The 13,952-nt window shown below is 45.2% G+C and overlaps 1 protein-coding gene across 3 annotated transcripts in view; it reads right to left on the bottom strand.

The window, feature by feature from the left end:
• Positions 1-10,492, bottom strand: part of CCDC126 (coiled-coil domain containing 126) — a 63,251-nt gene extending 52,759 nt beyond the window's left edge. The window contains exons 1-2 of one of the 3 annotated variants that reach the window (XM_056519802.1): positions 10,178-10,492; positions 4,009-4,102 (exon numbers count right to left, since the gene is read on the bottom strand). The gene's annotated coding sequence lies outside the window, so the exon portion shown is untranslated. The remainder of the gene's footprint in view (positions 1-4,008; positions 4,103-10,177) is intronic. The other 2 variants (XM_056519801.1, XM_056519803.1) reach the window with 2 other exon arrangements.
• Between the last annotated feature and the right edge of the window lie 3,460 nt (positions 10,493-13,952).

Here is a 13,952-nt window from a genome sequence, read left to right as displayed (position 1 = left end):
AGCTCCAATCATAGCCCTATACAGCAGGGTGACCACATAACACTGAGCTCCAATCATAGCCCTATACAGCAGGGTGGCCACGAGGAAACAAACTAATCTCAGTGCTCAGAGAGAGGGACCCTGGAGTTGAAGCTGCAGTTTTACACTGTAAAATCACTCCCTCCCCCTCCTCCTCTCAGTGAAACAGCTTTACAGTGGCACAATCACCTCCCTCCTTCTCTGCCCTGCACTCCTCTCCTCTCTCCCCAGTGCTCAGTGTGACAGCTCTACACTGGCAGCCCCCTCCCCCCTCTCCTCCGTTCTCAGTGTGAAAACATTAGCAAGGAGAGGGGAGAGAATCAGCCTGTTTGCTGGGGCTGCTATGATCTGAATCAGCCGCATATAGGCAGTGCTGCTCAGCCAATCACTGCAGAACAGAGGGAGGACAGTGTGAATATTCATCAGATGGGAGGGGCTAAGGCCGAGCACAGGGAGCTCTCTGCAGCACAGGGGTTTTCTGGGTAATTGTCACGTCACGGCCCCGGGATGCTGCTGATAACAGCCTGAATAGGGGGTCGCAAGTCATGAAAACCTGGAACAGCTGAATTTCCTGTCAGACAGAAGAATGCAGAAAAAGCTTGTTTCTAAGCAGCATTGGTAATGGAAGTGATTTACAAACCTATATAAAACTTTACTTTCTGCACTAAAAACTGAACAATTTTTTACTGTGAGACTTGTCCTTTAAGGTCTGGAGGTGTCCTGGGACTGGCTGGGCACTTCGGTTTAATACCTTAAGGACCCAGCCCAAATATACCTTAAGGACCCGGACATCTGACCACTGTCACTTCAAGCATTAATAACTCTGGGATGCTTTTACCTTTCATTCTGATTCCGGGATTATTTTTTTCGTGACATATTCTACTTTATGTTAGTGGTAAAATTTTGTCGATACTTGTATCATTTCTTGGTGAAAAATTCCAAAATTTGATGAAAAAATTGAAAATTTAGCTTGAAGCTCTCTGCTTATAAGGAAAATGGATATTCCAAATAAATTATACATTGATTCACATATACATTATGTCTACTTTATGACTGCATCATAAAGTTAACATGTTTTTACTTTTGGAAGACATCAGAGAGCTTCAAAGTTCAGCAGCAATTTTCAAATTTTTCACAAAATTTTCAAAATCGCAATTTTTCAGGGACCAGTTTAGTTTTGAAGTGGATTTGAGGGGCCTTCATACTAGAAATACCCCATAAATGACCCAATTATAAAAACTGCACCCCTCAAAGTATTCAAAATGACATTCAGTAAGTGTATTAACCCTTTAGGTGTTTCACAGGAATAGCAGCAAAGTGAAGGAGAAAATTCAAAATCTTCATTTTTTACACTCGCATGCTTGTAGACCCAGTTTTTGAATTTTTACAAGTGGTAATAGGAGAAAAAGCCCCCAAAATTTGTAACCCAATTTCTCTCGAGTAAGGAAATACCTCATATGTGTATGTCAAGTGTTCGGCGGGCGAAGTAGAGGGCTCAGAAGGGAAGGAGCGACAATGGGATTTTGGAGAGTGAATTTTTCTGAAATGGTTTTTGGGGGGCATGTCACATTTAGGAAGCCCCTATGGTGCCAGAACAGCAGAAATCCACACATGGCATACCATTTTGGAAACTACACCCCTCAAGGCATGTAACAAGGGGTCCAGTTAGCCTTAACACCCCACAGGTGTTTGACGACTTTTAGTTAAAGTTGGATGTGTTAATGAAAAAAAAATGTTTTTTTTTACTAAAATGCAGTTTTTCCCCTAAATTTTACATTTTTACAAGGGGTAATAGGAGAAAATGACCCCCAAAATTTGTAACCCCATTTCTGGAAATACCCCATGTTATGATGTAAAATTCTCTGCTGGCGAACTACAATGCTCAGAAGAGGAGGAGCGCCATTGAGCTTTTGGAAAGAGAATTCGTTTGGAATGGTAGTCAGGGGCCATGTGCGTTTACAAAGCCCCCCGTGGTGCCAGAACAGTGGACCCCCCCACATGTGACCCCATTTTGGAAACTACACCCATCACAGAATTTAAAAAGGGGTGCAGTGAGTATTTACACCCCACTGACGTTTGACAGATCTTTGGAACATTGGGCTGTGCAAATGAAAAATTAATTTTTTCATTTTTACGGACCACTGTTCCAAAAATCTGTCAGACACCTGTGGGGCGTAAATTCTCAATGTAACCCTTATTACATTACATGAGGGGTGTAGTTTCCAAAATGGGGTCACATGTGTCGGGGGTCTATTGTTCTGGCACTATGGGGGCTTTGTAAACACATGTGGCCTTCAATTCCGGACAAAGTTTCTCTTCAAAATCCCAATGGCGCTCCTTCTCTTCTGAGCATTGTAGTTCGCCACAGAGCACTTTAAATTCACATATGGGGTATGTTCTTACTCAGAAGAGATGGGGTTACAAATTTGGGGGGGCTTTTTTCCTATTTTCCCTTGTGAAAATGAAAAATTTAGGGTAACACCAGCATTTTAGTGAAAAAAAAATTTCTTCATTTTCCCATCCAACTTTAATGAAAATTCGTCAAACACCTGTGGGGTGTTAAGGCTCACTATAAGCCTTGTTACATTCCGTAAGGGGTGTAGTTTCCAAAATGGTAAAGCAGTAAAAGACCCCCAAAATTTGTAGTGCAATTTCTCCCGAGTACAGAGATACCCCATATGTGGCCCTAAACTGTTTCCTTGAAATACGACAGGGCTCCGAAGTGAGAGAGCGCCATGCGCATTTGAGGACTAAATTACGGATTGCATTGGGGTGGACATAGGGGTATTCTACACCAGTGATTCCCAAACAGGGTGCCTCCAGCTGTTGCTAAACTCCCAGCATGCCTGGACACTCAGTGGCTGTCCAGAAATGCTGGGAGTTGTTGTTTTGCAGCAGCTGGAGGCTCCGTTTTGGAAACACTGCCGTACAAGAAGTTTTACATTTTTATTGGGGGGGGGAGACAGTGTAAGGGGGTGTATATGTTGAGTTTTACCCTTTATTATGTGTTAGTGTAGTGTAGCGTTTTTAGGGTACTTTCGCACTGTCGGGTTACGGTGAGTTTCCCGCTAGGAGTTTGCGCTGCGGCGAAAAATTTGCCGCAGCCCAAACTTGAAGCAGGAAATTTACTGTAAACCTGCCCCTGTACATTCACATGGGGGGGGGGGGGGCAAACCTCCAGCTGTTTCAAAACTACAACTCCCAGCATGTACTGACAGACCATGCATGCTGGGAGTTGTACTTTTGCAACAGCTGGAGGCACACTGGTTGGAAAACATTCAGTTAGGTTCTGTTACCTAACTCAGTATTTTCCAGCCAGTGTGCCTCCAGCTGTTAAAAAACTACAACTCCCAGCATGTACTAATCACCGAAGGGCATGCTGGGAGATGTAGTTATGCAACAGCTGGAGGTACCCAACTACAACTCCCAGCACGCTGAGACAGCTGTTTGTTGTCTGGGCATGCTGGGATTTGCAGTTTTGCAACATCTGGAGGGCTACAGTTTTTAGACCAGTGCACAGTGATCTCCAAAATGTGGACCTCCAGATGTTGCAAAACTACAACTCCCAGCATGCCCAGATAACAAACAGCTATGTGGGCAAGCTAGGAGTTGTAGTTTTGCAAGATATGGAGGGATATAGTTTAGAGACCACTGTATAGTCTTGGCACTAGGCAAAGTCAGAAGTTTGTGAAAAGGACAGTTGTCCTATTGCCTCATCCAAAGTTATATCCTGTTTGTACAGATAAGGGGCTGTGTTTGCCTTTTCTGGCTCCTCTCAATTTATTGCTGTAACATAATACATTGTTGTCTGTGGTTCTTCTTTTAATTCTTTAATAAAAGATTAAAGGATATGTATCCTATAAACCCTATTTATTCTTTACGACTTTTTGCTAGCCCTTGTAGTCCTTGGTGAGATAATCAGCCGCACAAATCTCTGTCATCTACGATATGTCAGTAAAGGTAAAATGCGTTGGCCTGGAGCCACTGTACCTTACTTTTAGCTGTGAGAAGTAGGTCAGGACTGTTTGCTGCTTCTGAATGTGAATGAGAACGATGGCAGAAATGGACAGCAGAGATCTTGAAGCTGGTGAGGAAGTGAAACACAACATACATGAGAAATTTGCATAACTTTTCATTTTACAACAATTACACTAAATTACTGTATATTAACACTAAAAAGTAAGCTCATAGGTTGGGCATTATGAGTGAAAATAGAATCCGCAACATATGTCAGTAACATATGTAGAGAGATATACAATGCAGATACTCTCTACCTATCCGTGTATGGCAGAACGAACCAAGCTTTCCTGAGACTCATGACTAAGTACAAAACAGCACTAAGCACTATTTACTGAGTAAACACCCTTATAACTATGGCTTCAGTCAACACTGATCTCCGCAGCACACAACATAAAACGGACATTCCCCCCCCCCCCCCCCCCCCCCCCCCACCCACGTGCCATGAACAGAATTACAGCCTAATCGTGGTAAAATAATCTTTTCTATTATTTCGTCTACTGTTGTGCTCCAACCTTCAGCTCCATTTAGCAGAACAGCTGGATTTGTGTTGAAAGCAGCAAAAAGCTTGTTTAATGATTTAACTGCTGGATGGCTCCAATAATCTGTCTGCGGTAAAACCTTTATTCTTCTCCATTCACGTCCATCAGCGGCCTCAAAGCCATTATGTCCTTACACACTTGTGAACTGTACAAAAGAACAACCCTTACCTACTGTGGATGGACATTCATCATATCTGGGAGGAAGCCAACTAAATGTTTCTACATGGCATCTAGAGAAATGTCCTGCTTCATAAATGAAGAAATAAATAAAGCTTATGGTACTTCTCTACAAAAGGACATTATTTCTCAAGTAGATTTACTACAGTTTAATCCACAACGACCTATTTATTACTCCTATCACCAGGCAGCATCACTTTGCAATGTGCTCATCAGGTCTGAAATGAAATCTTGTATTTTCATTAAAAATAGATGTTGTTAAACGGAGCAGAAAAAAAAACCATAGTGAGAATTCAATACTAAGAAGGGCCTTTATATTTATAGAGGATTGAAAGGGCTAATCAAACAAAGCTTTTTATACAAAATATATATATATTTATGAATTTTTTTTTATATACACACACACACATTATATATATATATATATATATATATATATATATATATATATATATATATATATATATATATATATACATACACACATACAAAAAAGGTGTGCTATGTTACTTTATACTTATGGCAGCAGGTTTTCAGAGCCCTACTTGCTGTATCTGACAAGGGCACTTTATTCATTACAAGATGTATCTGAGCCATGAACCAAGCGATCTAGAGTCTAGATCTAGACAGACTACGGGTGCATTCACATCACGTTTTTGCAATACAGTTCCTGTATACGTAGTGCTGGGCGGTATACCGGTATGGATTTTTGCCCATACCACTATACCGGTCGGGCCCCTTCCCCACCCTCCGAGTCAATAAAAAAAATTAAACTTACCCGTAATGGGGGTGGTCCGGGCCATCCTTCCTGTAGTGTCCGGGGGCGTTCCGGGTGGAGGGTGAACTGGTCCGGGCCGTCCTTCTCCGGGGGTCCTCTTCTCCACTCCGGGCAGGCTCCGGCCTAGTACGCTGCATAAACGCTGTCTACGTCAGGTGCGTCGCTGCGCAGCGGCGTCTATGCAGCATTACTAGGCCGGAGCCTGCCCTGAGTGGAGAAGATGACCCCCGGAGAAGAAGGACAGCCCGGACTGGTTCACCCTCCACCAGGAATGCCGCCGGACACTACAGGAAGGATGGATGGCCCGGCTCACCCTCCCCGGACGGTCCCTGCAGCAACTGGGAAGGGGAGTCAGGGTTCTGGGATGGACAGGGGTCTGGGATGGACAGGGGTCTGTATAATATACTATACCTACAGTAGGCCCTCCAGCTGTTGCAAAACAACAACTCCCAGCATGCCGGACAGCCAACGGCTGTCCGGGCATGCTGGGAGTAGTAGTTTTGCAACAGCTGGAGGCACCCCTAGTTGGGAAACACTGGCTCTGGCCGGCTCCTTACATGACAGTGCAGTCAGCCTATCACTGGCCGAGGCAGGACATCGCTGCGGCCGGCGATACGCTGATAGTACTGTGACGTTCCAAACCTAAGAAGCACGGAGCTTAGAAGCACCGGAGGAATGGGACGCCGATACCGGCGCAACAGGGGAATGTAGGAAGGTGAGTTAAAGTTTGTTTTTATTTTAGTTTTTTTCATCTAAGCAATGAATTCTCTCTTCTGTATCTATTCCATGTTTGGGATAAAACGTGCAATGTGTAAACCTGACCCAGCTACAAAGAAAGAAGAGATTTTCCGAACACACAAGGCACTGAACTTTAAACTGGCTAGTACAACACAGCACATTCCAAGAAAACTAGTCTAAATAATAGAAGTAAAAGAAATCATTTCTCAGGAGCAATGGCTTTTCTATCAAGTAGTCTAACCACACCAGGGAAAATAAGTTCTGTGACCTAAGGCTTGGGATTCCATTTAGCGTTATTTATTTATTTAATTTATTTTTTAAAACAGCCACTGCAGTTTATTAGCCAAAGCCAAAGTGTATTAAAAAGGAATGAGAAATATAAAGGAAGGATTAATACCGTATAGAAAGTACAAATAGCTAGTATATGGAGCCAAAGCCAATGGTTAATGAACATCTCTGTTGGTTTCTGAGCCAGTCTGGGTTGTCTAGTTGTGAGAACAGTATTTTCCAAGCAATGTGCCTTCAGCTGTGGCAATTGTTGTTTTGCAACAGCACGTGACACATTGATTGGGAAAAACTATAGAGTGTTGTGAAACTCCCCAGGACACATCTACAGTTTCCTTGCCTTACATTTTCATTTCTGATATAATGACAACAAGGATAACTAATGTGTCCTATCTGTGCTGTTACTGATACAGGGATCTGCACTGTCCTGTATACTATAGAGTTGGAGCACTACATGGATCTCTCCTGTATATTATAAGGCTGGAGCACTACATGGATCTCTCCTGTATATTATAAGGCTGGAGCACTACATGGATCTCTCCTGTATATTATAAGGCTGGAGCACTACATGGATCTCTCCTGTATATTATAAGGCTGGAGCACTACATGGATCTCTCCTGTATATTATAAGGCTGGAGCACTACATGGATCTCTCCTGTATATTATAAGGCTGGAGCACTACATGGATCTCTCCTGCATATTATAAGGCTGGAGCACTACATGGATCTCTCCTGTATATTATAAGGCTGGAGCACTACATGGATCTCTCCTGTATATTATAAGGCTGGAGCACTACATGGATCTCTCCTGTATATTATAAGGCTGGAGCACTACATGGATCTCTCCTGTATATTATAAGGCTGGAGCACTACATGGATCTCTCCTGTATATTATAAGGCTGGAGCACTACATGGATCTCTCCTGTATATTATAAGGCTGGAGCACTACATGGATCTCTCCTGTATATTATAAGGCTGGAGCACTACATGGATCTCTCCTGTATATTATAAGGCTGGAGCACTACATGGATCTCTCCTGTATATTATAAGGCTGGAGCACTACATGGATCTCTCCTGTATATTATAAGGCTGGAGCACTACATGGATCTCTCCTGTATATTATAAGGCTGGAGCACTACATGGATCTGTCCTGTATATTATAAGGCTGGAGCACTACATGGATCTCTCCTGTATATTATAAGGCTGGAGCACTACATGGATCTCTCCTGTATATTATAAGGCTGGAGCACTACATGGATCTCTCCTGTATATTATAAGGCTGGAGCACTACATGGATCTCTCCTGTATATTATAAGGCTGGAGCACTACATGGATCTCTCCTGTATATTATAAGGCTGGAGCACTACATGGATCTCTCCTGTATATTATAAGGCTGGAGCACTACATGGATCTCTCCTGTATATTATAAGGCTGGAGCACTACATGGATCTCTCCTGTATATTATAAGGCTGGAGCACTACATGGATCTCTCCTGTATATTATAAGGCTGGAGCACTACATGGATCTCTCCTGTATATTATAAGGCTGGAGCACTACATGGATCTCTCCTGTATATTATAAGGCTGGAGCACTACATGGATCTCTCCTGTATATTATAAGGCTGGAGCACTACATGGATCTGTCCTGTATATTATAAGGCTGGAGCACTACATGGATCTGTCCTGTATATTATAAGGCTGGAGCACTACATGGATCTGTCCTGTATATTATAAGGCTGGAGCACTACATGGATCTGTCCTGTATATTATAAGGCTGGAGCACTACATGGATCTGTCCTGTATATTATAAGGCTGGAGCACTACATGGATCTGTCCTGTATATTATAAGGCTGGAGCACTACATGGATCTGTCCTGTATATTATAAGGCTGGAGCACTACATGGATCTCTCCTGTATATTATAAGGCTGGAGCACTACATGGATCTCTCCTGTATATTACAAGGCTGGAGCACTACATGGATCTGTCCTGTATATTACAAGGCTGGAGCACTACATGGATCTGTCCTGTATATTACAAGGCTGGAGCACTACATGGATCTGTCCTGTATATTACAAGGCTGGAGCACTACATGGATCTGTCCTGTATATTACAAGGCTGGAGCACTACATGGATCTGTCCTGTATATTACAAGGCTGGAGCACTACATGGATCTGTCCTGTATATTACAAGGCTGGAGCACTACATGGATCTGTCCTGTATATTACAAGGCTGGAGCACTACATGGATCTCTCCTGTATATTACAAGGCTGGAGCACTACATGGATCTCTCCTGTATATTACAAGGCTGGAGCACTACATGGATCTCTCCTGTATATTATAAGGCTGGAGCACTACATGGATCTCTCCTGTATATTATAAGGCTGGAGCACTACATGGATCTCTCCTGTATATTATAAGGCTGGAGCACTACATGGATCTCTCCTGTATATTATAAGGCTGGAGCACTACATGGATCTCTCCTGTATATTATAAGGCTGGAGCACTACATGGATCTCTCCTGTATATTATAAGGCTGGAGCACTACATGGATCTCTCCTGTATATTATAAGGCTGGAGCACTACATGGATCTCTCCTGTATATTATAAGGCTGGAGCACTACATGGATCTCTCCTGTATATTATAAGGCTGGAGCACTACATGGATCTGTCCTGTATATTATAAGGCTGGAGCACTACATGGATCTGTCCTGTATATTATAAGGCTGGAGCACTACATGGATCTCTCCTGTATATTATAAGACTGGAGCACTACATGGATCTGTCCTGTATATTATAAGGCTGGAGCACTACATGGATCTCTCCTGTATATTATAAGGCTGGAGCACTACATGGATCTCTCCTGTATATTATAAGGCTGGAGCACTACATGGATCTCTCCTGTATATTATAAGGCTGGAGCACTACATGGATCTGTCCTGTATATTATAAGGCTGGAGCACTACATGGATCTCTCCTGTATATTATAAGGCTGGAGCACTACATGGATCTCTCCTGTATATTATAAGGCTGGAGCACTACATGGATCTCTCCTGTATATTATAAGGCTGGAGCACTACATGGATCTGTCCTGTATATTATAAGGCTGGAGCACTACATGGATCTCTCCTGTATATTATAAGGCTGGAGCACTACATGGATCTGTCCTGTATATTATAAGGCTGGAGCACTACATGGATCTCTCCTGTATATTATAAGGCTGGAGCACTACATGGATCTCTCCTGTATATTATAAGGCTGGAGCACTACATGGATCTCTCCTGTATATTATAAGGCTGGAGCACTACATGGATCTCTCCTGTATATTATAAGGCTGGAGCACTACATGGATCTCTCCTGTATATTATAAGGCTGGAGCACTACATGGATCTCTCCTGTATATTATAAGGCTGGAGCACTACATGGACACAGCGACTTTAGTTCGCCCCATATAGCATTGATCTATATAATGGAGAAGTCCCACAGGATAACATGGGGTTGTACCTGCTTTCCATTGCTCCGGGCAGGGAGAAGAGACGGCAGATGTCAACATCTGTAAAACCCTGTCAGAAGCCGCTGATGTGCAGCATTTGTATCCACCACTATAACCAATACAGCCCTCTTACCCGGATGAGTCTGGTAGGCGGGAGTCTCCCGGTTGTGCCCCGGCTGTAGCCCTCACACTGGCCCTGGGTGTCCGGGCTGTGCTTCCATCTCACCGTGTCCGTGCGCCGCTCCGGCCGCCTCAACTACTCGCCAAACAATGACAAGTGCACAACCAGCCAGAGCACACACTCTTCCTGGGTGAATATGAAAGCCGGCCTGCTATTGGCTGAATCGCACGGCACCTCATGTATCGGAACATGTGATTGGCCAGTCTGTCCGCCCCCCTCCCCGTGCCTCCAGTCTTCCTGTCAGTAATTTCTGGAGGGATAACGAGGGGCAGTCTGTGCCGAGATGTATGGGGGGTGGTCAGGCTGTGCTGAGATGTATGAGGGGCGGTCAGGCTGTGCTGACATGTATGAGGGGCGGTCAGGCTGTGCTGAGATGCATGAGGGGCGGTCAGGCTGTGCTGACATGTATGAGGGGCGGTCAGGCTGTGCTGACATGTATGAGGGGCGGTCAGGCTGTGCTGACATGTATGAGGGGCGGTCAGGCTGTGCTGACATGTATGAGGGGCGGTCAGGCTGTTCTGACATGTATGAGGGGCGGTCAGGCTGTGCTGACATGTATGGGGGGCGGTCAGGCTGTGCTGACATGTATGGGGGGCGGTCAGGCTGTGCTGACATGTATGGGGGGCGGTCAGGCTGTGCTGACATGTATGGGGGGCGGTCAGGCTGTGCTGACATGTATGGGGGGCGGTCAGGCTGTGCTGACATGTATGGGGGGCGGTCAGGCTGTGCTGACATGTATGAGGGGCGGTCAGGCTGTGCTGACATGTATGAGGGGCGGTCAGGCTGTGCTGACATGTATGAGGGGCGGTCAGGCTGTGCTGACATGTATGGGGGGCGGTCAGGCTGTGCTGACATGTATGGGGGGCGGTCAGGCTGTGCTGACATGTATGAGGGGCGGTCAGGCTGTGCTGACATGTATGGGGGGCGGTCAGGCTGTGCTGACATGTATGAGGGGCGGTCAGGCTGTGCTGACATGTATGAGGGGCGGTCAGCCTGTGCTGACATGTATGAGGGGCGGTCAGCCTGTGCTGACATGTATGAGGGGCGGTCAGCCTGTGCTGACATGTATGAGGGGCGGTCAGGCTGTGCTGACATGTATGAGGGGCGGTCAGGCTGTGCTGACATGTATGAGGGGCGGTCAGGCTGTGCTGACATGTATGGGGGGCGGTCAGGCTGTGCTGACATGTATGAGGGGCGGTCAGGCTGTGCTGACATGTATGGGGGGCGGTCAGGCTGTGCTGACATGTATGGGGGGCGGTCAGCCTGTGCTGACATGTATGGGGGGCGGTCAGCCTGTGCTGACATGTATGGGGGGCGGTCAGGCTGTGCTGACATGTATGGGGGGCGGTCAGGCTGTGCTGACATGTATGAGGGGCGGTCAGCCTGTGCTGACATGTATGAGGGGCGGTCAGGCTGTGCTGACATGTATGAGGGGCGGTCGGCCTGTGCTGACATGTATGAGGGGCGGTCAGCCTGTGCTGACATGTATGAGGGGCGGTCAGCCTGTGCTGACATGTATGAGGGGCGTCAGGCTGTTCCCCCTGAAGTACAGCTGTTTGGGATGCCGCGATTATACCGCGGCGATCCCGAACAGCTCCCTGAGCTAACCGGCACATTTTACTTTCACTTTTAGCCGTGCGGCTCAGCTTTGAGCGCGCGGCTAAAGGGTTAATAGGGCACGATCAGTGCCTCGCGCTATTAGCGGTGGGTCCCGGCTTCACTATGACGCCGGGCCCGCCATGATATGATGCGGGGTTACCGTGTAACCCCGCGTTATATCACGGGAGCGGGACTAGGGGCGTAAGTTTACGCCCTTGGTCCTTAACAGGTTAAAGGGGTACTCCCGTGGAAAACTTTTTTTTTTTTTTTTTTTATCAACTGGTGCCAGAAAGTTAAACAGATTTGTAAATCACTTCTATTAAAAAATCTTAATCCTTCCTGTACTTTTTAGGGGCTGTATACTAAAGAGAAATCCAAAAAAGAAATGCATTTCCTTTGATGTCATGACCACAGTGGTCTCTGCTGACCTCTGCTGTCCATTTTAGGAACTGTCCAAAGCAGGAGAAAATCCCCATAGCAAACATATGCTGCTCTGGACAGTTCCTAAAATGGACAGCAGAGGTCAGCAGAGAGCACTGTGGTCATGACATCAGAGGAAATGCATTTCTTTTTTGGATTTCTCTCTAGTATACAGCCCCTAAAAAGTACTGGAAGGATTAAGATTTTTTTAATAGAAGTGATTTACAAATCTGTTTAACTTTCTGGCACCAGTTGATTTAAAAAAAAGTTTTCCACGGGAGTACCCCTTTAAGGCTGATTTACACACTATGGATTCTTCTAAGAAGCCTATCTACTACAATTGGAGTGAAATTTTTGACCCATTTATCCAGAATAACAGGGACATTTTATCATTGTTGTCTTAAGAAAGTGTGCTTTGAAGTCATTTATTTTTACTTTGGTTTTGCTTACGTGTGACATATTCATCATACTATCGCAGGAAGGTTGATAAATTTGGCCAGGTCTGAGCTGGTGTAGATTTTTGGAGGGGTTTGAATTTTTTTGCGTAATTCGCACTTGATAAATCTGTTACTACTGCAAGTTGAAAACTGAACTTGACTTTTGATTGTAGATTTTTGGTCACAGCCAAAAGTCTCAAAAAAAAAAAAAAAAAAAAAAAAAAAAAAAGGGCTTAGGGCATATGCGATATTTCATGTGTCAACTAAAGGCAAAAAAAAGCTCTAAAGGCAATGATAAATCTCCCCCAACAATTGTGAGAAAAGACACTGATGTTGGACAAGAAGGCCTGGCTCAAAATCATTAATTTCTAAAAAAAAATAAAAAAAATTCCCTTAGTCCAACAGCAGCACACAAATAAAATTGGAACACTTCCCCAAACTATTCCCACAAGTATTTGGATTTCCCTTCAATGTAACTAAGGGGTTTAGGCCAACTCCTGAAAACAAAACTCCTAGTATTAAAGGGGTACTCAGCCCCTAGACATCTTATGTCCTATCCAAAATATAGGGGATAAGATGTCTGATCGCGGGGGTCCTGCCACTGGGAGCCCCTGCAATCTCTCCTGCAGCACCCTGTATAATCTGCTGTAAGGAGCGAAGTTCGCTCCATACCTGATGACGGGCAATCCAGGGGCCGGAATATTGTGACGTTACTGCCCACCCCCTCAATGCATGTCTATGGGAGGGGGCGTGGCAGCCATCACACCCACTCCCAAAGACTTGTATTGATGGAGCGGGGCATGATGTCACAAGGTGGTGGGGCCGTGATGTCACGATACTCCGGCCCCTGTATTGCCCGTCATCAGGCATGGAGCGAACTTTGCTCCATGCAGCAGATGACATGGGGTGTTGCAGAAGAGATCGCGGGACCCCCGAGATCAGACGTATTATCACCTATCCTTTGGATAGGGGTTAAAATGTCTAGGGGTGGAGTACCCCTTTAACCCTTCTCCACCTAACTTTACAGCTGGCACAGTGCAGTTAAGCAGGTACTCTTCTTGCTCGTCCATCAGATATCATCAGATGCAAGATATTGAAGTGTGATTTCTCACTCCATAGAACACGTTTCCACTGCTCCGTGGTCCAGTGGTGGCTTGGTTCACACCAATCCATCTGTCACTTGGCAGTCCTGACCATTACCATCTGCTGTTGCAAGATGTGTGTTCCACTCCCGCACACTCCCATAACGTGTGTTCAATCCCGCCAGCTCC

The sequence above is a fragment of the Hyla sarda genome, chromosome 5, assembly GCF_029499605.1.
Source record: "Hyla sarda isolate aHylSar1 chromosome 5, aHylSar1.hap1, whole genome shotgun sequence".
In the NCBI taxonomy this organism is placed as follows: Eukaryota; Metazoa; Chordata; class Amphibia; order Anura; family Hylidae; genus Hyla; species Hyla sarda.
This window is presented reverse-complemented; position numbering and strand designations above follow the sequence as displayed.